We start from the raw sequence: 20,280 nt of genomic DNA, 5'->3' as shown, positions 1-20,280 counted from the left end.
GTCATTCTCATTTGCATGTGATTAATGCAGTGTTCAAATTGGAATTTTAAAGAAGAAAAAAATCGACATTGATTGTCTATAATATTTTCATTCATGTCAAATTGTACATCAACTACCTTAATGGTCTCATAGAGGTATCCACCATTCCAAAACAGGAAGAAGTTGGTTTTATCCGTGGACTTGCAAAGTCATATACTTCAAACTGTATTTTTTGCTTTTTGCTTATCACGTGACGAAAACTTGTCAGCTCGGAGTATGGTTCGATGAACCGGTGCATTAAGTTTCATATCATCATGTCAGTCAAAGCATGAATGTTTAGTGTACATACATCATTACCATGTTCTTTTCCTTTAACATACATGTAATATTTGGCGCTGGACGGGAGACACTTATCCATCTATCAAAGAGGGACGAGAGATACCACAGGGACAGTCAAACTCATTAATCGAAACTAAACTGACAACGCCATGGCTAAAATGAAAAAGAAAAACGGACAAACAACAGTACACATGACATAACATAGAAAACTAAATAATAAACGATCAAAAATGACGAACTTGTATTAAATATATACAAAAGCCTGTAATTCAGTGGTTGTCGTTTGTGTATGTTTTACATATTTATTTTGCGTTTATTTTTGGTACATAATAAAAGCCGTTAGTTTTTTCGTTTGAATTGTTTTTCATTGTCATTTCGATGCCTTCTTTGGCTGACTTTGCTGTGTTGGCTTTGCTCATTGCTGAAGGCCGCACGGTGACCTATAGTTTTTAATTTCGGTGTCATTTTGGTCTCTTGTGGAGAGTTTTCTCATTGGCAATCAAACCCATCTTCTTTTGATATATCGTATATTGTACCATTGATTTGTATGAAGACTGCCATCATCAAAAGAAACTATTATAGTGTTCTCTTCTACGTTGTTAGGGAGAGATTCAACATTTCTAAGTCGTCTCTTTGTATCGTAAAGGGTTAACCAAGAAAGTTGCTATTATATCACAAACTTCAAATGTAAAACCAGTCAGATATATGCACTCCTCAAAAACCACAAAGTCAAAAGATTATAGAAGCATGCAAGCTTACCACAAGCTCTTGTTTACATATATATGTGCACTAAACGATCTTAAAATTCGACCTATTGTTGCTGGGCCTGCATGTGAAACGCACAGACTGAACTGTTTTTAAACACATATCAAGTTTTATAAGAGACGACTTAGGTGTGTTGAAACATCTCCCTAACAACGTAGAAGAGAACACTATAATAGTTTATTTTGATGTTGGCAGTCTTTATACAAATATTCCACACATATACGGAATAGAAACCATTAATTATTGGATAGAAAAACACAAAACCTACCTAACCGAATAAATAAGGAAATTATAATTTAAGGACTTCGGTTCATTCTTCAGAACAATTATTTCATGATTTCACAACCAACTGCATCGTCAAAAATCAAGCACTACAATGGGAACCAAAGTGACACCTACAAGTGATGGGATACCTCGAGATCCAGATGTATCGGAGATCACAACGAAAATTTGGACATTTATTTTATAAATTGTTGATGGAAAATTGGAAAAGATATTTAGATAACTGTTTTATCCTATATAAGAAAATAACCATCACTGCATTTTAACCAATCAAATTTCTCCCCTTATTTAACTTTAGTACAAGATTTAGTAACCATGTAACCTCAAGTTTACACAATGTTCTATAGAATCCCAATTAAAAAAAATGGTGCTCTGAAATACCTAAGACATATGTTTATGAAACAGAAATCTTTTACTGCAATAAAATGTAGAATTAATTACCTACAACTGTCAAATTTAAGGGAATATTTTTTTCGACCTATTTTCGTAAACAACCGGATGTGACGTACCATGATTTGGTGGTATTACACCTAAATAATTTTATAAATTTAAGTTGTTTTTTACATGTTTTTGTTGGCAAGTTAATTATAAATGAATATCATCCTCTAATATAATGCAAATTTTCACAACGCCCGCCTTTTTTAAAATGAAATCAAAATTGTTTGTACTTCCTGCATTTTACATTGTTTAACAAACGTTTACGATTATCGTCAGGACTTATTCGAAATAAAATTCAGGCAATTCATTATTTTTCTATTGAATAAATATATGAATCCATTACAGAAAATTTGCTAATATTGTTATTGTCGTATAAACATACAACAATTTAATTTGCCAAAAAAAAAAACAACATTAAAATGCAAAAAATTAACAATTTAATAAGAAATCAACACACATGTAATAAATATTAGGTTGCTGCCCTCAGTTTTAACTAGTTCTTTTATAAAGGAGCCAATATTTTAAAAATGTTCCATGTTATAGAGGTTTGGCATTTCTTTTACTTGTTCTTTTTTGTTATGATTTTATTCATAAACTGGTATGAGAAGGTAGACAATTTTCAAATAGATTATCTGTATATGCTTTACAAACTATTCTAAAAAATTCTTTTTGAGAATTTTTATTCACCATTTTCTATGTCTAAATTATGATCTCTAATTCTTTACTTAATGAAGCATTTGAGTTATCTCTGTTTATCATTTTTTTTTTTTTTTTAATTTTATTTTCAAAAATATTCTTATTTCAGGTCTTTCCATTTTTCTGTGGAAAGACCTATTGGTTTTGTTCATATTATTTTGTCTTTCCACTTTTCTGTGGAAAGACTTATTGTTTTTGTTTTGATTATTATTTTTTTTTTCTTCCGCCAAATTTGGTTTTGGTATCCTAGTTTATGCGCTTTTAAATTTCACCCTGCTAAAGCGAACCATTTTCTTTGTAAGAATTTTCTCCCTATTCACTGTTTCTCATCTGTGTGCATCTCCTTCGTAACCAAAATAGATAGCGACAAATTTCTTTTTACAAATTGTTCGTTACATCCTCGGAAATTTTTGGTTAATTTGGATCGAAGCGATTCGATGAAATTCTATAGAAGTTATCTACCCTTACAAAAAAAAATTGTCGGTATGTGTTTCCAACTCATCAACCGTTAACCTTATAGCTAGGTCCTAACTTAGAAAATGAGGTCAAGATTAAAGGTCAAGGTCAAGTTCTCAATTGTGACTTTTGGTTGTTTTTGCATTTTCACCGACACTTTGAAAGATACATATAAAAGAACAAGTGAAAAATATCTTCGTTGTTGTAATAAAGATATGCTACATTTAGTCTGATACAATTTACTGGCATCTTATAGGAGTTATTGCCCCTTAAATTTCTTGAACTAAGTTCATTAAATTCTGGACCTTAATATTGGGTTATGTAATTATAACTTCAATTAAGTTCATTATAAAGCCAAATACCCAGGTGGGTAAAGTTACGGAACTTTTTTTTAGGTCCAAAGTTGGGGTCATAGCAAACTCCCTACAGCAAAGCTTTTTTCCACAATAGGTACACTCGATAGGCACTTGCCTAAGGTTGCCTGGACCCAAATACACATGTTGGTAAAGTTACGGATTTTGTTTTATTATGTACAAAGTTGGGGTCGGGTGACCCTACCATCACCCTTATTTAATTCATAGCAAAGTCCCTACAACAAAGTTTTTGTCCACACTAGGTACTCTCGATAGACTTGTACAAAGGTTAGGTGACATATGACCTTGAAAAATTACTACCAGAAGTGACCTTCAGAAACCGGAAGTAGCCTTTTTTGCAATTTTTTCATATAAAAGAACTCAGAATCCATATATTTTGTCATATAGATTCAGAAACTGATTACTGAAGACTAAAAATGACTTTAAACAAACTGGAAATGGCCAATTATCACTCATTCTACATACAAAAGTATATCGAAACTATATATTTTTGGAATCAGTGTGAAAGAAGCTATCATATGAGACTGGGAGTGACATTCATTTCACCGGAAGTAGCATACTATCTCCCTTATTTCACTCAAAGTATAATTAAATCATTATTTATCGCATCAGGATGAAGAAACTATCTTCTTATCAAAATTTCTTTCATGTGGAAAGACTTTCAATTGTTCTCTGAACAATTGGTTTTTAATTATTTTTTTTTTCTTCTTCCTCCACTTTTTTCTGATAGTGCTTTATTGTTTCGCAAGATGTCGTTTAGATTTTTTGCATATGAAATCGAACAGTTATTACGATTTTGAAACTGACCCTGTTAAGCCGAACACTTTTTATTGTAAGAGTTATCTCCCCAAACACTGTTTTTCTTGTGTACACATCTGTGCTGCCGTTAAAGATAACGACAAAAATTATTTCACTAATTTGTTCGTTATATCCTAAGGATCTTACAAAATAATTTTGAGCGAAGCGATCCAGACAATCCATATGAGAGTTATTTCCCCTTCTGTTTTTAAAATATGTAAAATGTAAATGTAATTAGTAGACCATAATTGATAGAGACCTAGGGTCTTTTGATTTGAAGTCCTTGGTTTCAAACAAAAGAAAACAGGGTCAAGGTCATTTCTTAATTTTGATTTTGGCTTATTTTCACCCTTTTCAAACAACATATCGACAACACATTTTCTTCTTCCACAACTTTTTTCTGACGGTGCTTTTTTTTGCAAGATTTCGCTTAGATTTTTTGCGTATGATATCGAACAGTTAAAACAATTTTGAAACTGACCCTGTTAAGCCGATCACTTTTTATTGTAAGAGTAATCTCCCCAAACACTGATTTTCTTGTGAACACATCTCCTTCAAAACTGTGCTTAAGATTACGACAAAATTAGTTCACCAATTTGTTCGGTATATCCTAAGGAACTCAAAAATAATTTTGAGAGAAGCAGTCGATCCGGACACTCCATATGAGAGTTATATCCCCTTCTGTATTTAAAATGAGTAAAATGTAATTGTAATTGGTAAACCAGAAGTGAAAGAGACCTAGGGTCTCTGGATTTGAGGTCCTTGGTCCCAAAAAAAGAAAATAGGGTCAAGTTCAAAGTTCAATATAAAAAAGAAGATGTGGTATGATTCCCAATGAGACAACTATCCACAAAAGACCAAAATGACACAAACATTAACAACTATAGGTCACCGTACGGCCTTTAACAATGAGCAAAACCCATACCGCATAGTCAGTTATAAAAGGCCCCGATAAGACAATGTAAAACAATTCAAACGAGAAAAGTAACAGCCTTATTTATGTTAAAAAAAAATGAACGAAAAACAAATATGTAGCACATAAACAACGACAACCACTGAATTACAGGCTCCTGACTTGGGACAGGCACATACATAAATAATGAGGCGGGGTTAAACATGTTAGCGGGATCCCAACCCTCCCCCTAACCTGGGACAGTAGTATAAAAGTTCAAGGTCATTTCTAAATTTGGATTTTGGCTTATTTTCACCTCTTTTTAAACACAATTTACGATATCGACAACATATTTTACTTAATTGTTAGTTGCGACATGTCGTAACACATACATAAATGTTAAAAGGAAACACTTACATCAAATTAGAGTTTTCTCCCCTCTTTTATTTAGAAATACGCATATGGTGATATAAGTCACTAACCAATATAATTAAGACCTAGGGTCTTTTAATTTGAGGTCCTTGGTTTATGACTTTGAAATTGAGCTTAAGGTCATAGGTTAATTTGGGTTCTAGATTCGACCTTTGCTTTTACCTTGTATGTATAAATGATAAAGCCATGAGACTTTATGCATTAAGTTCCAAATCATATGACCTAAAGTTACCCTGTGAAAACCGGAAGTAGCTTTTTTTTGGTACTTTTTTAATGTGAAAGTATTAAGAACTATATATTTTTGGAATCATTGCCAATTACACAGTTAAATGATACCGGAAGTAACAAATAATATCCCTAATTTTAAAAATATAGTACAGAAACCATATATTTTGGAAATCAGCATACTATAAGCTTTCATTGGACGCTGTTAATGACTTTTTCATATAAAAATACTTGTTTGTTTCATTGTGGAAAGCCCTTTAATTAGAGAACAATTGGTTGAGAACAATTGGTTTTTATTTTTTCTTAAAATTCGTTTTCAATCAAGGGCTTTTAAAAGTTAATTCATTTAGTCATTAAGTCCATGCAATTATTAACTTAATCTAAAAGGCCTGAGTTGAGTGAAATATTCTTTGCAAATGTATACCAAGAATATGTATCATGCATATGCCAGTCCTGCAGTTTCGACAATAGAGTACAAAGAACAAAAAGGGATTTAATCAATAGACCATGAACATTTATATTGAAGTGTACTTTATTTTTTCTTGAGACAAATTTTGACAAAATTAGCCAAACTGAAGATAACATATTTGATAAGTTTACATCATGCGTATCTATTATATATATACTAATTTTATAAAATTTACTGTTTGCAAAAGTATAAATAATTCTAAATAACAAGGATGTTCTTATTCCTAGCACAACTTTTTTGAACTTTTGGTCCTCAGTGCTGTTCAATTTTGTACTTGTTTTGGCTTTCGAACTTTTGTATCCGGGCGTCACTTGTTAGTCTTGTGTGGAAGAAACGCACTTCTGGCGTTTTAAATTTTAAATCTTGTGCCTTTTGTTAGCTATTATTCGTGTGTTTCTTTGTCCAACATGTTCTCCTATCTGTTTGTATTGTAGTCCTGTAATGTTATGTTGTCATTTAAATGTTGTAGTTAACACTGCCATTAAATAAACTCATCATAGATACCAGTACTAAATTGTGTGTATACGCCAGACGCGCGTTTCGTCTACAAAAGACTCATCAGTGACGCTCGAATCAAAAAAGGTTTAAAATGCCAAATAAAGCGGGAGGTTTGGCATGCCACAAAACCAGGTTCAACCTACCATTTTTTTCTGTAAAAAATGACCTGTAGCAAGTCAGGAATATGGCCATTGTAATATTGTAGTTCGTTTCTGTGTGTGTTACATTTTAACGTTGTGTTTTTGTTGTGTTGTTTGTTTTCCCTTATATTTGAGTGTGAATTCACATTAATATAAGACGTGTCACGGTACTTTTCTATCCAAAATGTATTTAGCTTTGATGTTATATTCATTATTCTCATCGGATTTTGTCTAATGCTTAGTTCGTTTCTGTGTGTGTTATATTTGAATGTTGTGTCGTTGTTCTCCTCTAATATTTAATGCGTTTTCCTCAGTTTTAGTTTCTAACCCGGATTTGTTTTTTCTTTGGATTTTTGAGTTTCGAACAGCGGTATACTACTGTTGCCTTTATTTACATTTTTTTTTAAAACAAGACAATTTTCTCTTAAAATTATTTCTTTTTTTTTTTTTTTTTTTTTTTAACAACATTATATATTTATTCATCAAATATGCTTGTTACATTGTTACACCAAGAAACCAAGCTTTTCTTGATGCATCCTGTAATATTCCACTGATTGCCCAGGTTAGCAATCAGCTGCTGGTATATATGTATATATTATAATAATATGTATAAATTTCTTGAAATACAATTTTACAACATTTTAATACATTCTGTTTTATTCTATCTTTAATAATGGGTTAAGTTTCATTATTCTGTTTTCGTTGTATCTTTTTGTGTATTCTCGAACAAAACTTTGATAAACATTTACCTTTGTCAATTTCTGATTAGATACATAATATGATTTGTATATGGAAAAACCTAAGATTGTTAGGAAATAATTCAGACCAAAAACATTTTTGTCAAAAATTTTATATCCAAAGACTAATTGCTTTAATGATACTCTAAAATTTAAATTTGATTTTATCATTAACTCATAAATACTTTTCCAAAAAAATTCTAAAAATCGACAAGAAATAAAAAAGTGGTTATAATCTTCTTTTTCGTTACATACATTACATAGATTGTCATTCTTCTGTTTCCATTGAAACAATAATTGTTTTGTTGGTAATATGAATTGTAAAAGTTTCCATCTATATATTTTTAACTTATTTTCTTCTAAATAATGAAACATGAAAAAATTTAGTTGGTTAATACTAAGGTTCTCATTAATTTGTAAAATACGCATCCATTTGCTAACACCAATTGATGGTTCAGTTTTATCTTTACAAATTGACTTATATAATATATTTGTTGAAAAATTTGCAGCCTCAATGTAATTACCTTTCCAGATTAGTTTCTGTCTAGGAATATTCACAATACTTTTTATAGAACTTTCAGACTGTAACATCTGAAGCCAGTCTTTTGGAATGGCTTTTTTTTAAATATTTATTTCTGCAATCCAATTAATCTTGCATTTTAATTTATCCAGAATAAAATGTTGAGATATATTACCAGTGTCGTCTATAATATCATTGACAAATATCAAGTTACTCTTAATCCAATTTTCAAAAATAATAGTTTTATTTTTAAAATTAATCTGTTTGTTCCCCCAAATTACCTGTTTCCTTACTTCTGTGAAGTTGGTAGGTTTTTTTGTTTGTCCACCGTCTGATATTACCCAACATTTAAATACTTCTCTATAAAATTCAGGGATATGTTTGATATATTCCAGAATTTTCTTCTTTTCAAAATTCATCTTAAAAATTAACCAATTAATACCAACCACGCTGAGATATTTTAATGGAATCAACTTCCAGTTTGAAATATCATTACTAATGAGTTTACTTACCCAAGATGCTTTTAGAGACATAAAATAACTGTGTATGTCGATCATTTGTAACCCCCTTCTTCGTTTGACTTTATCATGGTATTTCTTTTAACCTTATCTGGTTTACCATCCCAGATGTATTTATAACATTTACTTTCTATTTCTTTTCTGAATTTCTCCGGAACTCTACAGGCACTTGCCAAAAATGTAAAAAGTGGTAAAACTAATGTTTTTATAATAAGAATTTTCCCGCTTAAAGTTAAATTACGTTTCCCCCATAAATGAAATAGTTTATTCATTTTCTCAATTTTATTCTCCCAGTTTAATTTTTCACATTCTTCTCTGTTATGACCAAAATATATTCCCAATGCTTTGACTGGTTTGTTTGTCCAATTAATCCCAGCTACCTTATCTTTACTATTTTTCAGTTTTCCTATCCATATACCCTCTGTTTTATTTTTATTCAAAGTTAACCCAGAAAATGATCCAAAAATTTCTATTTCATTCATAGCAGCTTTGATTTCTTTCTTATTACTGAGAAATAAAGTAGTATCATCAGCTAATTGTGAAATTTTAATGCTATGATTTTTATTATCTAGTTTAACTACGAACCCTTTGATATCTCTGTTTTTCGAAGTCTTAGAGCCATGATCTCCACGGATAAAACGAAAAGAAGAGCTGATAAGGGACACCCCTCCCTAATTCCTCTTGAGTTATGAAATATTTCTGAAATCCATCCATTATTAATAACACAAGTTTGTAACCCAGTATATAATGTTTTTACCCAGTTTATAAAATTATTTCTTTCCATCAGATTTCTTTAAAAAAAAATTAATTTGATGACAACTAGGTAGCCATTTGGAAAATTTAAGTCTCTTCATTGTTTATTCATGCACATCTTCAGTTTTGATATTTGAATAATATAAAAGATAAACAAAAATTGTTTATTCCTAAACCATTTAATGATATTTTTAGTTTTTCTGATTAATAATCATGATAAAAGATTGTACAACTTTGTAAACAAAATGTATTGTAAAAGAATTGATAATCATGATATTAATAATTTGTATTTGTTAAGAAACAGACTTGTTAAATTACTTGCTTCATGATGCCTTTAAACATATCATTTGCATGATTATAAGTTATGATTAATAATAATTCATTTAATAATGTTAACGAACAATTGAATACCATGTACATCATGTACACTAACTTTCTTTACCGCAAACATGATTATTTAAAAGATTCTCTGTTTTGTTTTCAAATGTTAGTCAATAACTTATCTTTGAATTTTTTTCACTTCTTCTCAAGATTCTTTCATAGAAGAAATTCAAAAAAAGAAGAAGCAATAAAGACTAAAACAACATTCTATTATACATGTTCAAGAAGGTGAAATGTTAATTTAGGAAGAAACCTGAGTTTCCTGAGTTTTTCTATGTAAATGGCCACCATTCGATGCTGACTATACAAGAGGGTAGACATAACCATGATAACTTTACTGTAACTTTTAATTTTGTATTTTTTGTATGAGCCATTCAACCAATGATTAGATGGTTTTTGATTGTTTCATTTCATTTTATGAACGCCATACTAATTTCCAAATTGTACACAAGAAACTAAAATTAAAATAAAACAAGACTAACAAAGGCCAGAGGCTCCTGACTTGGGACAGGCGCAAAAATGCGGCGGGGTTAAACATGTTTGTGAGATCTCAACCCTGCCCCCTATACCTCTAACCAATGTAGAAAAGTAAACGCATAACAATACGTACATTAAAATTCAGTTCAAGAGAAGTCCGAGTCTGATGTCAGAAGATGTAACCAAAGAAAATAAACAAAATGACAATAATACATAAATAACAACAGACTACTAGCAGTTAACTGACATGTCAGCTCCAGACTTCAATTAAACTGACTGAAAGATTATGATTTCATCATATGAACATCAGGCACAATCCTTCCCGTTAGGGGTTTAGTATCATACCATCATAACATATATGAGAAGAACATAACCCGTGTCATGCCAACAACTGTTTTTAGAATGAATGTGTTTAGTTTCGATGCAAAGACCTTATCAGTGACTCAATATTAACGCCAAAATATGCAATCTTTAATGACTTGACAACAGTATCGTATTTATATCCCTTCTTAATAAGTCTATTCAAAGGTTTTGTTAGTTTCTGAGATGAATACTGACACCTTTGTGCTTTATAAAGAATATTTCCATAAAAAAATGGATGTGAAATACCTGAACGTATAAGACGTCTGCATGTTGAGCTATATTTACGAATGATGTCCTTATACCGATGATAAAATTTAGTAAATGTTTTGACTAGTTTGTGATATCGAAAACCCTGGTGTAATAATTTTTCAGTAATACATAAATTTCTCTCGTTAAAATCTTAAACATTGTTACATACACAAGCGAGTCGTACAAGTTGAGATATATAAACACCGTAAGATGGTGACAAGGGAACGTCACCATCTAAAAATGGATAATTAACGATAGGAAATGAAAAATCATCCCTTTTATCATAAATTTTAGTATTCAGCTTTCCGTTAGTGATATAGATATCAAGATCGAGGAAAGGGCAGTGGTCATTGTTAGTATTAGCTTTATTTAAAGTAAGTTCAACAGGATAAATTTCATTAATATACCTACTGAAGTCGTCATTATTGAGAGCCAAAATATCATCCAAATATCTAAAAGTATTATTAAATTTGTTTATCAGATGTTGTTTCGATGGGTCTTTGCTTATTTTTTTCATAAATTGTAACTCATAACAATACAAAAACAGGTCCGCAATAAGTGGTGCACAGTTAGTCCCCATTGGAATTCCGATAATCTGACGATACACGAAATCCCCAAAAGGAACAAAAATGTTATCTAGTAAAAATTCAAGGGCATATATAGTATCAAAGCATGTCCAATTAACATAGTTTTTTTGTTTATTGCTACTAAAAAATGACCTAAAAGAGTTTGAACATATATATTCACATTCTGATTTTCTAAATGCCCATTTAATTAGGTGTGTGAATTTTTTCTTAATGAGAATGTGAGGCAATGTGGTATACAGGGTCAAAAATCAAAACTTTTAACAGATTCAAAATCACCAATATAAGCATGCAATTTATCAAGTACTTCCAACGAGTTCTTGACACTCCAAAAGTAATTTATTCCACTATTTTCGAAGGCCTTATTTGAACAATTTATTATCAGGTTTTTAATTGTACCAAGTGTGCTGGTAAGAAGAATAGACAATTTAGTATTTGAACAATGGCTTGAAGACGAAATAAATCTATATTTGTTAGGGGTTTTGTGTAGCTTCGGAAGCCAATACATAGTTGGGACTTTCATTGTATTTGGCTCTGCTTGTAAAGCGGTAGCTAAAAGTTTATGTTTGTTACAGATTTCGTTTTCTGAAAATGGAGTTAGTTGGAATGTTGGAATGTTGGTGAATTGGTGATTTCCTTTTTCAGAACCTCAATGTAAAATTTTCGTCAAACAATAATTATATTATTAGCAGCTTTATCGGCCGGGACTAAAACAAATTCCTTGGCTAGTTCTTTTAGTTTATGTTTGATACGAGAAATAGGTTTATTGTGGTTATTGTTAATAGTAAAATGTTCTTTAAAATGTTGAATACGTATATCAACTACTTTCGTTACTGAATTAAAAAAAAAGTCCAAAGATTTTTTGTCAGCTTTTTCCCGTTTTATCCATTTTATACAGTAAGTATGGAGTGAGTCGTGGATGATATTACGACACTCATTCCAATTTATAATTGACGGGGGACGATATTTAGGTCCTTTACTGAGGAATGATTTTAACTCTCGGTCTTGAACTATGTTAAGATCTCCTGTTATAACATGGGAAATGGGTCCATAAATATATTTGGAATTACTGCAATTACATGAAGTAGGTGTATTTTCACTGACATTAACATCTTTACACAATTGACTATAATTAAACACAAATTTCCGGGTAGATTTCTTGTAAATATAACAAATAAGAGGTAGCTCAGTATTGTCAAAATATCCAGAAATTTGTTCTTTAACAGAATGGTCGTTAAATAAACCGGCAATATTTACAAAATCAAAGCCTTTATTGACATACTTAATTTTAATAAAATGTTTTTTATGATCTTCAGGGCGATCAATTTTGGGAAATAATTTAGAATAACAATATGCCATAACAATTTGAACAATTTCATTTTGTATGTATATATATGTATATACATTCCCTCAATACTATTTCACTTTTAAGATTGTTAAGGTCGACCATAACCCGTAACTTACATTGGCACTACTGTACACCCACATACTATCGTTAACACGTAACTGTAGTGCTAGGAGAACAGTACCGGTAAACTGCATTATAGAAGGTTTATTATTGTTATAACTAATCATTGTTTTTGATATCAGTTTACCATTCAGGTACATGAAGAAGTAACCATCATTTTTATTTGTATGGATTGAAGCCGAAATTAAATACAATCCAGCTTTCTCACAGATATATTTGCCAGTACTTTTATATGATGACAGGTTTCTCATCCCAATACTGAAGTTGACGTCGTCAAACTTTAGTATGCCAGGTGAAGATGTACCGGATGTAGGATGAGCTATCATGAACACTGCAAGAAGAAATTTGACTAGTGTATACATTTTTAATTCATCTTTTATTTTGATAAAAATAAAGTTGAAAAACAATAAAATGGGCAATTTGTGTGATGTAAACTGATCTGGTTATTTTTCTGAAATATATCTGAAACTCATCAAAAACCTATTTTTTTTGGACTTTTTTGCCTTGGAATTATCAGTTTATTCTCGACTTATAAGTTTGAATGTCTCCTTGGCTTCCTCTGTCTCTCTTTATTTCATAATATGCTATATTTAAGAGTTGTTTTTGAAAATTCATTGGGATGTAAAAGCGTTGACCGAAGTATATTTGTATGGGGCGCGGAAGCGCATCATTCTTCAAATATGCACACAGTCAATACTTTTATAACCCTATGAAATTATAAAAAGAAGCATTCAATACTTATCATTACAATTTTTAGCTAGGATAATGAAACCATTTTGTTTTTAGTTTACCTGTGCACTTTATTGTGGGACCTCGTGTCGTTATGAGTATTACGTTTCATTGTGTTATGAATGTTAGTTTCAGAAGGACGCGAGATTGCTATTATCTAACAACAACAAAAATCACAATTGAATATTGATGCAATGTAATTATAACAATTGACAGATAGAGATGTGAAAATTACCCTGTTCTGTGCTATCATTCAACTGTTTTTGTAAACGTGAGAACTTCAAACTGTCTCGGTTTTCAGATTCCTGTAGTCTCATCGCAATCACATTTAGAGAGTCACTTTGATTCTTTTGAATATTGCTAAACTGGATGTCCATACTGTGTTGAGTCATTCTGGTTTCATTCATAAGAAATTCCATACGGTAATCCATCATACGTACGGAAGTGTTATGTTCATTTTCCAGTTGTTTGGTATGCATTGTAATTTCATTCAGGGAACTTGTAGTCAAATTGTATAATGCTAGAAAGTCCTGACTACGGGCACGTTCTTGTACGCTCAACGAATTAGTATGTGCAGAAATGATTTGTACTTTATTTTGTAAAGTTTTGATTTCTTGAAGTGGTTGAATGCTACTAAGCTGTTTTAAGTTTAAAATTTCTTGGTCCAACGAAGCAACCGTTTTTTCAGGACTGCCAATTCACTTCCCTGAATTGATATGTTTGTTAGGGCGTCATTATATAATCCTGTTTGCACTAGTAACAGTTCATCGAGATGCTTCGTTTTGTTCGTAACTAGCTGAAGTTCATTGTTAACGTTATTGTAATTCTGCTCCAATGTTTTATATCTTTCTTCTAAATCCTGGTTAGTCTCATTTTTCTTTTCAATATTTGCTAATTTCGTATCAAGTAGGTCTAATTTCTGCTGAAGCTGTGCAGTAAGTAGGGCAAATGAACTGTCCATATCGTGGCGGAGTGTCGTTGTGTCATGATGAAGATTTTCCATTGTCTGTTGAAGTCGTTTCTCCTCCTCAAAAAACGTTGATAATGGCATGTACTGGTTGGCTGGTAAAGTTTGTCCTCCATTGTCTTGTTGGTTATTTAGAAGGAAACCATGAACGGTTAGGAGGAACAATGAATAAATAATCAACATTTTATACAAAATAATTACACCTTTCCGAAAGCAGATTTATCCTTTTATCTGTAAACGAACTTTGTATATTTACTTTGATAAGTATATCATTTACCACGTTAAATACCTTTGCAGCTTGGGTATATGTCACGTAATATGTATAACATTATATTATCATTTTATATCATCTAACTAATTTGTTTCGTTTAGAATAAATCATACTTTCAATTGTATTATCAACGGCTGACGATAGAAAGATAGAAAAATTAAATATAGAAATCTAAAAATCTAAAATTCTAAAAATAATCCAACTGACTCGTGCATCTTTTAAGAAGAATTGTAGGTTCGATGATGAAAGCATGAAACTTTGCCCAATTGTCACCCACTGTGAAAAATCCAATATGGCGGCCATTTTAAGATGTCTGCAAATTAGTCCTTATTTCAGGGATGAATATATTTAAGCAAATAATATGCAGACAAAATCTTTTAAAACATAATTATAATAATGTTATCCAATACTTTAGTAAATCATCACTGTTATAATACACTTCATCTTTTTCTGTAATATGTCAGCAAATCTAAAATGGCCGCTAAAAAGTAACAAAAAGTACAAAACTGAGTCAAGGCTTTCTATGTTTACCTTCTATCGATAGCACTTTTACTAGGTTGGTGTAAATTGTTGCCCTTCTTGAGCTCATGAGTTTTATTTATTTGGGTTGGTGTTGATGAAGTTTTAGCTTTTTGTATAGCGATTTGTGTAAGTCCTTTTATTGCATTTTTTGTTCTAATCTGGTTTTGTTTTACTTTGTTTGCATAAGCACACCTTTATCTCTTGTTTGATATCTAAAACAGGAAAATATATTCAGAACAGTTTTTTTCTTTCTTCAGGACAGATCATTGAGTGTTTTCCCACTGGCCACAACATTTTTAATAGGACCTTATATAACATCGTTTTCCTCGTACATTTCCATTTACCGTGACATCCGTTTTATATTTATCAACCACATTTTATTATCTTATTATAGATAGCTGATACATTTGTGATAAATGTACAAGAAGGTCAATGCCATCAGCTTTCACCAAAAGTAATACTCTGGGTAAATGGCATATTCTGTCAGAGAAAATAATAACCAATTTCATCTACGGGTTTTAAACTCCCTGAAGCAAATTGGACCGTAGATGAATTTCGTTATTATTTTAGGTCCTTTTTTGTCATGTTGCTCTTTAACTGTATACTTAGTAGATTATTACATATTCTTGGTTTTCGAACATTCAGCTCTGAGCATTTGTGATGAAGGAAAAACCCAGAACAGCACTTCGGACGAATAAAATTGTATAAGAAGTCAATAATTATTTACAATTTCATGATGATGATGGATATTGATGAACGTCCAAATGCTAATAAAAAATATGCACAATAACCATGCTTCGAACTAGATCGACACGCTGAGCACGATTTTAATCACTATCTCACCAGATAAAATTCTGCAGGAAAACATGTCACCTTACTGGTACACATAATTCAAACTCCGAGATAACCAGCAGAAGCAGAAAATACCAATTCTGAAAAATTGGGTTTGAACTGGTCTGCTCTTGAGGCTAGTACGAGACAACCAAGACAATTTCATCTATGCAGACCTATTTGCAGATCTTGTCTTACTATAAGAGATTTTGTCTTTTTTTTTTATACTATGCGTAATAATAGGCAAAAGAAATAGAGTTAGTAGAAATCATCATTACACAAATAAGGAGTTGAATGGGGATTTTAGTAATGTTTGACTTATTTGTAGATCTTTTATCTGCAGAAAATGTTTGCTTTCAATCTATCATAGTTTTCAAATAATAGGAAAACAATATTTGTATAACAATCAGGAGTTGACTTACCATTTGGACCATGTTGTCTTTTTAATATATATTGTGATGCTGATCATTTTTGTCATAACAAGTTTCTCTCTATCTATTAAAATTTTCAAGATAATCGGCAAACATAAAAGAATTTGGAAATAAATTAATATTTTAGGCCAATAATTCCTATAGAAGTCATCTGAATGTTTTGATGTTGAGACAGTAGGTAGGGTAGATCAACCTTCTGAACTATTATAATGGTTGTCAGATTTTCTACCTACAGTGATTTTCAAGAAAATAGACAAAACTTGCACCCTCCCATGTTTATGTGTAGTCATTAGATATTGGAAGATGTGGTATGAGTGCCAATGAGACAACTCTCCATCCAAATAACAATTTATAAAAGTAAACCATTATACACAGAGCCTTGACTCACCCCAAACAGCAAGCTATGAAGGGCCCCAAAAATTAGAAATGTAAAACCATTGAAACGGGAACACCAACCGTCTAATCTATACAAAAACAAAAATGGAGAAACACGTATGAACTACATAAACAGACGACAACTACTGTTCATCATATTCCTGACTTGGGACAGGTGCAAACATTTGCAACGGGATTAAACGTTTTAAAGGTACCAAACCTTCTCCCTTTTCTGAAACAATAGTATAACATCACAACATAGAAAAACGATGTTTGTTAGGTTTGTGGAATGGATCATTCATTAAATTAGACACTCATATAATGAGAGTGGCAAAGTTTGGCCGAATTTGGCACAATAGTTTGAGAGAAGATTTTTGAAAAACCTAATGGATGACAACAAAGTATGTCAAGTGATTAGAAAAAGCTCACTTGACTTTCGGGCCAAGTGATCTTTTAAGTTTTTTCATATTAAGCAACAATGATTCAAGCCTTCAAACGTCAAGCTTAAACACTTTAATTGTATAATAATCATTCATTTTATTGTGTGCTTGTCTGGGTTATAAAAAGAAATTCTATCAAAAATCTGCCATACTTTTAATACATTAATTATTACATGTATGATCATAAAAATTACACAGTAATTGAACAATTGAAATTATTCTAATTCATAACTGCTCTTTTAATTTGTATCTATAAACATGGAAATGACAATGATAACTCATATGATAACTCAATATGTATAACATGATCCTCATGAAAATATAAAATATGTTTACATACAAGTTCTTACTATGGTGGTGATGCCTCTATCTGTTACAAAAGTATATATACTAAAATCAATAGAAGTGGAATGATTGGGTGATTTGCCCATGATATAACTATCTATCAGCTGATGGATGGTAGAGAAGGAAAACAAAGTCCACATCAGCAGAAACCATCTGTAGTAAGTTTGTGGCATGTAAAATAATGGGAGTTCCTTCTAAAAATTAACTCAAAATTTCAAAATGTTCAGCTAATATATTTTTAAAGCAGTCTATTCTAGTCAGTTAAGGATTATACTTAAACAAGTAATGTTTATTTCCATGAAGTTGTAAGTCATATTAACTTTTATATTATTGTATGATTTTTACTTTATTTTCAATGTTTGAATAATCTCCCTTTAATAATCAATCTTTCCAATATGTTGTTTTAACAAGTTATTTTTTCTACAACTGCTTAAATTATCAAGTTATAGGAGGTCAAAACTTTTTATCTCAAAAACTATTATACACAGATGTTAAAGTCATATGAAACCAGTGAGTGGTGAAAAATAATGTTTATCCAATTCTTGAACCAATGCATGTATATATCATAAACTTAGTCCTCTGTGCACAATTTTATCATTTTTTACGCAAATATATCGTATAATCGTCAATTTTTTTTTCTCTCTGTCTGTTATGATTTAACAAATATGGCTGCTCATTAAATGCCGTGTTTTGAAGCCGAGGTTTACCGATTGTCACCTTATAGTAAACAAATAACAAACAAGAATGTGTCCAAAGTACACGAATGCCCCACTTGCACTATCATTTTCCATGTTCAATGGACCGTGAAATTGGATAAAAAATATAATTAGGCATTAAAATTAGAAAGATAATATCATAGGGAACATGTGTACTAAGTTTCAAGTTGATTGGACTTCAACTTCATCAAAAACTACCTTGACCAAAAACTTTAACCTGAAACATGCACTTTCATTTTCTATGTTCAGTGGACCGTGAAATTGGGGTCAAAAGTTTAATTTGGCTTTAAAATTAGAAAGATCATATCATAAGGAACATGTGTACTAAGTTTAAATTGATTGGACTTCAACTTCATCAAAAACTACCTTGACCAAAAACTTTAACCTGAAGTGTAACAGACGGACGAACGAACAGATGGACGGACGGACGGACGAACGAACGAACGAACAGACGCACAGACCAGAAAACATACTGCCCCTCTACTATCGTAGGTGGGGCATAAAAACATGGGCATTGAGCACGTGTTTAACATGTACAATCAGATAATTGTTTATTTCTATGACAGATTGATGCGTATTGCGACCACTGGATTTTTACGAGGAGGGTTACGCTCAGGACACTATGCATACGGAAAATATGTCGGCAAATTGCTTCCTGGAAGCAACCAATTAAAAATAAGTAAACTTCTTCTAAATGTGGACAAATTAAAGAACTTTCCTTAGAAAAAAGTATATGTACATAAGATGTATAATGCAAACTATCCATTTAGTTATAAAAAACATATGCATATTTTTTTTTAATTTGAGGTTTCTTATGACTTTAAATGAATGTCCAAGACCTTAAAAAATGCTCCCTTGGAGGCTTCTAAATGAGCAAATGGTGAGATAATTGAACCTAGAGATTTTCATTGTCCATGAAAATATACTGTCTGAATAGATAAAGACAACTATTAATGACAGACAGAAAAAAACATCTATTAGAGCGATATAACGGGAAAAGGAAATTTAAGGGAAAAGAAGAAAATAAGACTTTTTTACTTAAATACATATATGTAAAATATTCTTAATGTTGTAGGTATTTAAACTACCTCCAAACTAGTTTACCTGTACCAATGTACTAGTAAATTATAAACACTTGTAGAAGTATAACCCTGACTGCTAGTATGTCTATTTAATTTTCACAAATGCATGTGTGAATGTAAAATATTTTTACAGCTTTAATGATGTATGAATGACCATAAAGCCTATTATTTTGTTTTATTATTAAATTAAAAGTTGCTGTTGGGTTTTTTTTGTATAAAAATATTAAATTTATGTATATAATTGCTAGAAAAATGCATTTTATACTCTTGATCTTTGTCATTTGAATGATTATTGAATCTTGCACTTTTATTTACTAGATGTATGCACTAATGTTCTTTTAAAATCTCTTTCAAAAAAATGAGAAATTTTACTTATTTGACCTCATACAAAAATAATGTGAAATGAGAATTAAAATATATTTCTGATGATATGCACTATCTAAAATATAATTACAAATGATGAATAGTAAACGAAATTGAAATTTTCAAATTTGTTAAAATTTTAGAATGACATTGTATATGTAATACTATCTATTGTTACTCATCTTCCAATTAATTCTCTATGTATCTAATTTATATTTATAAGAAAAAACATTTGGATACACTACATTTTTTGTCTCCTTGTTCATTATTTAGTTTACATAGGAGTTCCATACAATAATGACAATGCTATACTTTTGATATCAATCAATCCAACACGTTTACAAAGTTTATCCAAGACTTTAAGTAAAGTATAAA

Source organism: Mytilus edulis, chromosome 6 (assembly GCF_963676685.1).
Source record: "Mytilus edulis chromosome 6, xbMytEdul2.2, whole genome shotgun sequence".
Taxonomy (NCBI): Eukaryota; Metazoa; Mollusca; class Bivalvia; order Mytilida; family Mytilidae; genus Mytilus; species Mytilus edulis.
This window is presented reverse-complemented; position numbering follows the sequence as displayed.